Here is a 10,199-nt window from a genome sequence, read left to right as displayed (position 1 = left end):
ATAGGGTCACACTTTGAAACAGGAAAACAGTATAGCTTTCAATGATGCATCACATCATTGAAACAAACAGGAAAGTTAATTAAAGGACCTCAGGACAACTCGAAGAATATGCTCACTCTGCACTGCAAAAATAGCTTAACTCGTTATTTTGTTGGTTTGATTTTAATTCTGCATGTTTCAACATGATAGAAAGTACTATACACATTAGGTACATGCTTATTATTAATAAAAGTTAAAAAGCATACGTAATCATAATCATCATTATATAAATCAATTAAATACTTATAACTTTAAAAAACACAACATAGTTGACATATCATTTAAAATTGAAGAATGCAGGAGACCACCATCTTGAGCTAGAGCATGAACGTGATGATGGTATCGGGAAAAGACCAAACCTACAACATAATGTAATCATACATAAATAAATGTTAACAGTTATGATACGTAACCGAACTTCAGAGAAAGCAATAACCTCTGTATTGGACATTGCGGTGGTATGGACCGGGAAAAAAAATCAACATAATATATAAAGAGAGAGAGAGAGAGAGCGCGAGAGAGAGAGAAAGAGAGAGAGAGAGAGAGGGAGAGAGAGAGAGAGAGAGAGAGAGAGAGAGAGAGAGAGAGTTACGACTGTAGAAAACTTGGCCATGGCTCACCTCACATGTTTAAAACTACACTGTTGCTCATAAAGTTGGTATATTTGTTCTTGCATTTTGATTTTTAATGAAAAGAGGCAAGAACAAATATACCAACTTTATGAGCAACAGTGTAGTTTAAAAAAAAAAAAATCAAAATGTGACAATTTGATTTATTCTAGATAATAAAGTTTACACCTTATCAGATCTTTAGTGATCAATATTCAATATTTATTGAACAGTTCTGAGAAGAAACAAACTTAAGTTCTTCTATCAAGAATGCATCGTAATTATTGTCACAATCAATTCATGAAAAGAGGTAAGAAAAATATATTCAAACTTAATGGACAACAGTGAAGATGACCACGCTAAAAAACAATGGAGCTGAGCATATTAAAACAAGATATGAAATTCACATGACAGCTCATATCAGGTTTTATCACGTGAATTCAATATCAACAAAAGGACTTGTACGTCCGGACTGATATGCTCTGTACCACATCGTAAGTGACAAGCATATCTATTCGTGTATTTATTCAATCGTGAAAATATTCAACAAATTATTCCTGTTTTGAATGGCATATGATCGATTTTGCATTGAACATTTCCCGACGTACATGTTAAAAACGTTTAATTTTGTTGAACCTCATTACTATCTATTCATTTTTCATTCATTCAATAATATTTATTTTTGCTCCTCAATTTATACTTTTTTCGATATAATATTTGTCAACGCAAAGTTGGATGCTGGATAAAGAAGGGAAATATTTTTTGATGAGTTTATCGATGGACTTGGGTAAATTAAAAACCGACTGATAACTTGGAACAGATCCATTCATGCATGAATCATGCTAGCTATACAATGCATTAGGTCTCGTAGGAACGCTATTCTTTTTATTATCATTTTTATGTTAAAATGTACTATGTGAACAATATTTAGCAAATATGTTTGGGAATATGTACTAAGGGTGAAATGCTCACCTAAATTTAGTCACAGCAATGTGGATAATTCAAACCTTCATAATGTATATAAAAATTATTGGTTTTAGACTAGCCTACTTGTTTATGAATGTTCACAAAGAGAAAAACAAATGTTTTTCTTTCAAATTTGAAACATTTGCACATCCCTGCGATACAATAGTCGGTCTTGGTCCGGCTTACATTGCGCTATTCAAAAGCACGGTGTTAAAGTAGACAGTAATGACCTATATTTACGGAGGCGTGAGAGATGACGATGAACATGATTTTTTCTTGCTAGGGTGGGGGAGGGGGAGGGGAGAAGGGGGAGGGGGAGGGGAGAAGGGGAGGGTAGAGGGGAAAGGGAGGTAAGAGAGGGTGTTTGCTAAACAATTTACCAACAAAATTCAAAGAACGACAATCAAAACCAGAAAAGGATCAGCAGATTTCAAATGTTGAAAGTGGAAGGGGCTACTTATCACCCCCTGAACCTCCTCTATCGACGCCCCTTCTGTAGGAAGATGGCATGGCATAATTGAGAGATCTCAGACCGCTGCCCGGGGGATACAACCCCTGTGGTATTTGAGCTATGCTATACTGTATACGATGATGGACCTCAGTATAATCACTATGCGGGGTCTCGATTATTTAGACTATACCACACATCTAACTTAAAGCCGGACTCTGATATTCCAGATTTCCGCAAATGATTCGACGCACCAGTCACGTGTCATGTGTATTTTTCTTCTAACTCCGTATATATAAATATATATTCTTCGGTTTTGTTTTAAGGACAGTAATAGCAGATCAAGAGAGCAATAAAACTTGAAACCATGACAATCGAAAAGCACCGGAATATTCCCAGATGACATAATCAGACACAAACTGTCATGAAAATTACTTAATTTCAATTGTTGACTGCTCGTCTTTGTCATGGAATTTTAAAGCTATATTTGCGTGAGTTAATTACGAATAATAAGATCAGAGAATACTTAAGTTGACGTTAGAACGAAACATGTACGAGATGTAACTAAAGAGTATTGCTATTTTATACGATTGTGTCGAAATGAATGTTTTACATGCTTTCAATCTTAAAATAGAGATAGAATTGTGTTTTAATCAAAATGAATTCGCAAACCGAAATTGATTGATAATGACGATTGCTTTTTGGTGTATTTATAAAATGACTATTTTTCGTAATAAGTATGGGTATGATAATAAAGATTTGAATTTGATTTATTTATTTAAGAGAGAGATGACTAACAGAATACAAATAAATGAACATTTGAAAGTACAGAATATGAAATTTCCTACGCATTTGCTTAGTTATATTTGAACAAATATTATGTGTGTTATTGACGTTCCATTGTTTTGCTTAATTGGAAGTAAAATGATGTTATTGTTTGAATATTGAATACACACCTCACCACTTTCAACAAATAATATTGACTTTAGCTGCGCGATGTATCATATCATCTGTATCGTAAGAATCCAATGCAACAATTTATAAACTGTAGTTGTTATATCCAGACATTATTTTGATACGGAACAATTGGTATCTGTTTATAAAGTGCCTGTTCATTAACCAATTGACTAATAGTATTTCAATGGCTAGAATACATTACTGCACATATTGCATTCATGTTGTCGGGTCGGACAAGTTGGTTTGTCCGACATAGGGACGACTAGTACATGTAATTTGCATTCTAGATGTTGAAATACGAATGCTCTTTTAACAGGTGCAATGTATGTCACTATACACAAATATGGATACATTTGAATGCTTTACGAGTCTATTCTGTTTTAAAAAGTGTACACAGAATGTTAAAAAAGCCAATAACAGATGTATTGATATGGTGGGGAAAATATGTTTACTGACATATTCGAATTCATTGATGTTTCTTTTCTGGGGACCTTGTTACGAGGTAGGCCTAATCCATTAACCTGCTATTAATTAATGAATTACAATACTTGGAATCCAGTCTGCAATCATTACTAGTTAATATGCTATGTCGGACAAGCCTCGGGCAAGCTTCTGGGTTTTGTCAACAAACTGGTCTATTGATAACGGCAATTTTAAACGAATTTTAATTTGACAAGAAAAAAGAAAGAAACGAAGGAGGTCTGTCATACATATTCGATATCAAAACTTGGTAGAGGGAAGAAGACTTACCTTGTAGAATAACAATGGTTGTCAAAGCTATGCTAAGCTTTGGATATGTTAACAAATTGGTCTTTTTTTAATACGGCAATTTCAAACGAATTTTAATTTGAACAGAAAAAAGAAAAAAAGGAAAGAAACTAAGAAAGTCTGCCATTCAAATTCGATATCAAACCTTGATACAGAGAAGAAGACTCGCCTTGTAGAATAACAATGGTTGTCAAAGCTATTCGTAAGCTTTGAATTTGTCAACAAATTAGTCTATTGAATACGGCAATTTCAAACGAATTTCAATTTGAAAAGAAAAAAAAAGAAAAAAGAAAGTAACGAAGGAGATCTGCCATATAAATTCGATATCAAAGCTTGGTACAGGAAAGACGACTCACCTTGTAGTATAAGAATGGTTGTCATAGCTACCCAGTAGCCGAGAGAGAATCCCTCTACCCTGATCTTTAACTGGCTCGACTTCATGCTGTCTTCTGCTCTGGTCATCCCACAAACGATTAAACTCTTGAAATACCGATCTTACTTCGTCTTGCTCATAAGTTCTGCAACGCTATTAGTATATTTAGTTCTCAAGTTGGTGTCCGTCTTTGCACCGTACCTTCTTAATTTCATAACATGTTTTAGAGTTATGAATGTAATGTTATTTGTAAAAATGGCAAACTTCAATCCAACATTTCACAATCGTGTGCTCACATTACAGCTTAACCGTCTAAGATGTGTCGTGTAGTTTCCCTCAGATGAATTACAAGCGAAGAATTGACCTTTCATTAAGCAGCTGTCAAATCCGTGCAGTTAGAGGCGATTATCAAAGTGCCATATTACTCACTTGCACTGAAAATTTGTCCAAGTGCTAATTGTTTAATAACTCATTGTAGCACATGTAAGAAATCGCCTCTGATATTATACAATAATGCCTCTAGCAGCTGGCACTGGCGTTGCTAGGATATATTGGTCCTTCAAACGAATGTTTATCGCTGTAAATGAACTTGGGGGAAATTTCGTTCAAAACACTACGTTCTCGACTATTTCATGTTCGACTAAATAGTTGAAAGCTAAATAAAGTGAGCACTCTTCCTCTTTCTATCTCCTCTTCGAGACAGTGTTCAATTGCTGAATGATAGTGCTGGAACTAATGCCAGGTAACTCCTTACTTAATATTCTGGCAGACGATCCGATGTTAGCGAAAGCATCGACACTAGTATCGTGGACGAAGTATCCTGGTAAAGTATTGTCTAGAATGATTTTCCCACCGACCCTCTGCTCGAAGAGATGATGTCATGAGTATGCGTGAGATCAGTAACTTGCAGAGTAATAGCGCTTACGAATTCGATCCTCACGAGCGCAATGACCGTGCATGTGTGCACGCATGTTTATACTACGGATTGATAACTTCGTATATTCCAGGTTAATAAACCATATCGCTAAGGAACAAAATTATGTGCAAACACTGTTTTATGAGGGGTGAGGGTCTAAAGTCCACGACAGACTAAAATGGTAGTCTAAAATAATTTTCTTTTATTCTTGTTGATTGACGCGAACAAAGGAACATGTAATTCAATGCTCCAAACATTAATGTTTATTCACAGCGGACGTTGGCCGATTCGATAATCTATACTTTGTGTATGAATAAAGGAACTTATTTTAAAGGTACTATGTTCCATTTGCAGGCAAAAAAAAATGAAAAGGTTAAATTCCAACAGCATTTGAAAGACAATTCTAATTTAGAACTTTCCTCAAAACGAAAGGGCTTGAAAATGGCTTTTAGTTGTCGAATTGACTTAAGTAAAAGTCTGATTTTCAGACCCTTTGGCCGAATGGTCGTACGTTTTGTGCTGCACAAAGATTCAGTCAGTTTAATTTTGGCCACTACAAATAGTGGGTTATTGATGTAAACAAAATGCTCATGTACCTGTTACAGCTCATTTTATGTATGTTATTACCAAAGAAAAAAAGATGTCAGTCAGTTACTCACTAGTGTTCGACAGTGAAGTCTAGAAGGTAAACGATTTTCTTGCATAATTTGAATACTAGGACACTGCTAATATTTAAATTTCACAGATAGAACATACATGACATAATTTATAATTTCTGCAAAATTCTACAGAATTTGATGTTGGCTACAAAAGGGACATAGTATCTTTAAGTTGCACATATTTGTTGAATTCTCTCAGGCCTAGCTACAGATGTGTTTTCAGATGCAGGAACAGGTTGGCTGCATCATTTGTCAATGAGAGGGCTCAATCATCAGAAATAATTAGAATATGAAAGAACTTATCCTTGAATGCTCTTTGCTTCCCACATTGGAAAAGGTCGTTGCTTGGTAATAAAGTGATTATCAACCTTGCCGTGCACTTGCCAACATGCTATATTGTGTTGTTATGATTGGAAATGAAAAGATCTGAAATGAAACGAAATGAATTGAAGCACGGTAGATTCCTTTTTAGATTCTAGGACAAAGAAAAGTGATGAATCATGAAGACTATTCTCTGGAAGCAGGCATGCACAAGATTTGATGCACGCTGACGATGGTCTGGTACTTAATTTATACTGGGAATCTCGCTCAACAAGCCTAGCTTTGCTGAGATTCCCCCTTTCCCCTCTCAGTCAAGTCAAACAATATAAACTATTTTGTCTACAAACTCAAATGTACTCTGTAAACTTATTTTTTTGCATATATACTAATTAGTATTCGTTACTTGTATAATTAATTTGTTCAAATATATATTGTAATACTGAATGTGGATATTTGACTGGATAAATAAATAAATCAAATCAAATCAAATCAAATCAAAATGCATGTATATACAGGCATGTTGAATGAATATATACAGGAGGGAGCTAGATTACATGAATGTAGTATACACTGCACTCGTCTCCGAGTTGAAATGTCAGTTAAGTGGAAAAGATGAAAGCTGAAATATCAGAAACACTTGGGGTGTGTTACATCATCAAATCTCTCTGCATATGGCCATCGTGTTACAAACGAGCTTTGCTTTCAAAATGAAGATGTGTCACATTGACTTCAAATTTCCTTGGGCTTGATGAAATAAATACGCTGGCGATTGATTGAATGCCGAGGTTACCCCAATCAAGTCGCTCTAACCCTCACCATCCATCACACCAGTCTCATACTTAGATTTCAGAACTGTATTTCTGAGCCGTAGGAAACACACGTGCAGAAGATAGAGGTAAATAATTTTCCAATTTGCAATTTCCAGAGTGTCACGTTTTTTCCAATCAACTAGTATACGCCTCAGAAGAAATGATATTACCAGTGTCGAGTCATATCAATTAAATGATAGTGACATTTGCAAACCAGAGTCTCATATCAGACGATGTAGCGAAGATGATAGAGAAATTCCAAGTGCGAGATCAACTTTGTCCAGATTTATGAGACTATAATATCATATATGTTTTCTTCCCGTCCAAAATGGTAAAGTAACATATATGACCCTGCACCACAAAACCACAAAACCACCAAAAAGTCGCCAGTAAAGACTTCCTAGTTCAGGGTTGATTCTGAGAGAGGAGATTCTCAGCTTTAATTTTAATGATGTATACCTCATCACAATTGGAATTCCCTTACTTAATTAAAGAATGTCTAGTCCCACATAATATTACTTTAGAGAAAAGGGTGTTTAAAGTATGTGGTCTTTTTAAACACTCTGACCCCAAGGTCTTGTGCAAGGTGACAAAAAGGATTAAATATATTGATCATCTTTATTTAGTCATATTTTGTTTTCAGGATATACATGAAAATCAAATTAAATAAAAGTAAAGATGTGACACAAAAACCCAGCCCCTTTGGGTTATGAACATTATTGCTTAACCACACAATATAGGCAGGGTGTAACGAAACAAATGACAACATAGGAGCTCAACAAAGAAACATGCATTTTATAGTAATTAAGTAGCATTTCTCATACCATTATACGATATTGCATGTACTACCAATCTTCCTTTATCAAATCGTTAAAGAACCAAATAAGTTTCCTATTAAATACATAGCATAATAATAGCATAATATATTGGAGGGGGAAATTTATATATTGAAGTGTAAAATTCATGTTGAACTATCGCATTTTGTGTTACCTATGTTCAAGTCAAATGTACTATTCTGTATCCTTTGGTATCTTATTGATGTTTATAATCTGTAATCTTGTACTGACATGCAAACGAAACAAATTTCCAATCATTGGACAATAAATTTCGATTTGAATTTTGAATTGAATTGAATATTATATTAAAATCCAGAAACGAAATGTCCCCTTTGTTATACATGTATATGGGGAGGTAAAGAGAGGACAGTGAATACTTTGGTGAGTGAAATTCATATATTTCATTATATTTAACGAAATTAGGTCCAGACGGGACTTATCAACAGAAAGGAAGTAGATACATATAAATATAAAGACGATGACCCAGTATTATAAGTGTTATGACTCATGAAATGTCATAAATGTCTGCAAGGGATAAATAGATCGTCCTAACACTCAGCTCACTTCTTGATCACATCTTTAATAGTTTAAACATATTTGTAGCTTACACCCAGTAAATAAGATCGATTGAAGCATTACATTTATAAAATGATCACATCTTGTTCTTTATTTCTTTTATAATAAATCAATGTTATGGCTTACTCTGTTTAAAAGTTATTGGAGATCGAAATGAAACCAGTAGCAAGGGTCGTAAATATTAAAATCAGGATTTCTACAGCAAACTCAGAATCAGAAAGATACTTTTAAATTGTTTTCTGTTTCCAAATCTTCAAATTACATAGAAAAGGAATATTCTTCCAGGAAATGCTGAAAACTGACCAAATACATATTCACTGTACTCTCTATGAAAACAACACTGCGACTTTGTGTTGGGTTCGTGCCATGGTGCCCACGTTATGGCCTCTGTCGGTTTATTTTGCGAGGCAAAACCGCGGCGTTTTTAAAATTGTGTTTGTATGACGATGTAAAGTGTACACGCCTTATTATATTAATTTGTATAGTTATTGATAACACAGAGCTTATTCAGTCAATACGCACAGGGTCTTTGTTGGTCTATGGTTGGGCGCAGTTACTATTTGATTTACACATAAAACAATCAAACGAACAAATAAACAAACGAATACAAACAAAAAACAAAAAAATTTGTATAGTTATTGATAACACAGAGCTCAGTCAGTAAACACGCACAGGGCCTTTGTTGGTCAATGGTTGGGTGCAGTTACTATTTGATTTACACATAAAACTACCAAACGAACAAATAAACAAACGAATACAAACAAAATACAAACAAAAACTCGGATGTTTACTGCGTCAAATTTAAATGATTCTTAATGCCAAAATGTGTATCACACAGACTTAAACTATTCTGGTATCATGTCGCTGTTTATGATCCTTCATTGCTTTTTATTTTGTTGACGGGGGGGGGGGGGTAAATGTTGATCTGGCAAATATACTTGTACTTGTACGGATGTCATCAATTTCTAACGGTTATAAGTTATATAAAATATAAAATATATTTATATCGTAAACTTTACCCAATCTAAATACCTTTCGCAAAAGCCACAAGAGACTGAAGTAAAATGATGTCGACGCAGATAACCTTGAAAACTGATTGTGACAAGATATATGTATATAAGCTGTCATTTATTCGCCAGGAGCAAAACCTTGTGACGGTCACGGTCACAGTCAAAGTCACGTCACAGTAATAAGGCGTGCACCCATGGGCAACCAACCATTGTATTGTGTATGAGTAGACTGTTTGAACGTGCGGTTTAAATTTACCTTTGTAATACAATTATCATTGCCTTGTGAATGTGACTAATCAGGAAGTTCCATAAAACTAACTAGCATAGGTTTACGAGGCGGGTGTGGGGGGGGGGGGGGTACTAAGGGGGCTTAAGTCGCCCACAAAAGTTTAAAAACTACAAATACGCGTATAATGTTTGTATCCTCAAATTAAATAAAGATGGATGAGGTTGCTGCTTCATAAATTACTATTTGTATGTTATTACTGTTCTTGATATCCTGTACTCTACCTCTACCTCATCTCTTCCCTCCCAGAGCTCCTCGTTTTCTGTCACCTTCTCTTTTCTCTTTTCTCCCTCCTTCTCTTTCTCCCTCACATTTCCTTTCTGTTCTACTCCATTCGACTCCTCCCTCTCTCTCTCTCTCTCTCTCTCTCTCTCTCTCTCTCTCTCATTTGTTCTTCTCTCTCTCTCCTCATACCCCTTTCTGGGAAAGAAGGGGTGAATGTCTCAGAGCACTTTTAAATTCATTTATTCAATGCATTCTGTCCATTATCAAGATTCATTTTTAAATGTCAGTTTTCAAGTTTATATGTCAGCTTTGTTAATGCTATTATTGCTATTATTATTGTTATTATTATCATTGTTGTATTTTCTTTGTATCGGTATCCTCGAATGTATTTATATATTGTTT

The sequence above is a fragment of the Strongylocentrotus purpuratus genome, unplaced genomic scaffold (assembly GCF_000002235.5).
Source record: "Strongylocentrotus purpuratus isolate Spur 01 unplaced genomic scaffold, Spur_5.0 spur5_scaffold_7, whole genome shotgun sequence".
Taxonomy (NCBI): Eukaryota; Metazoa; Echinodermata; class Echinoidea; order Camarodonta; family Strongylocentrotidae; genus Strongylocentrotus; species Strongylocentrotus purpuratus.
The sequence above is the reverse complement of the archived record's forward strand: the minus strand, read 5'-3'. Positions refer to the sequence as shown.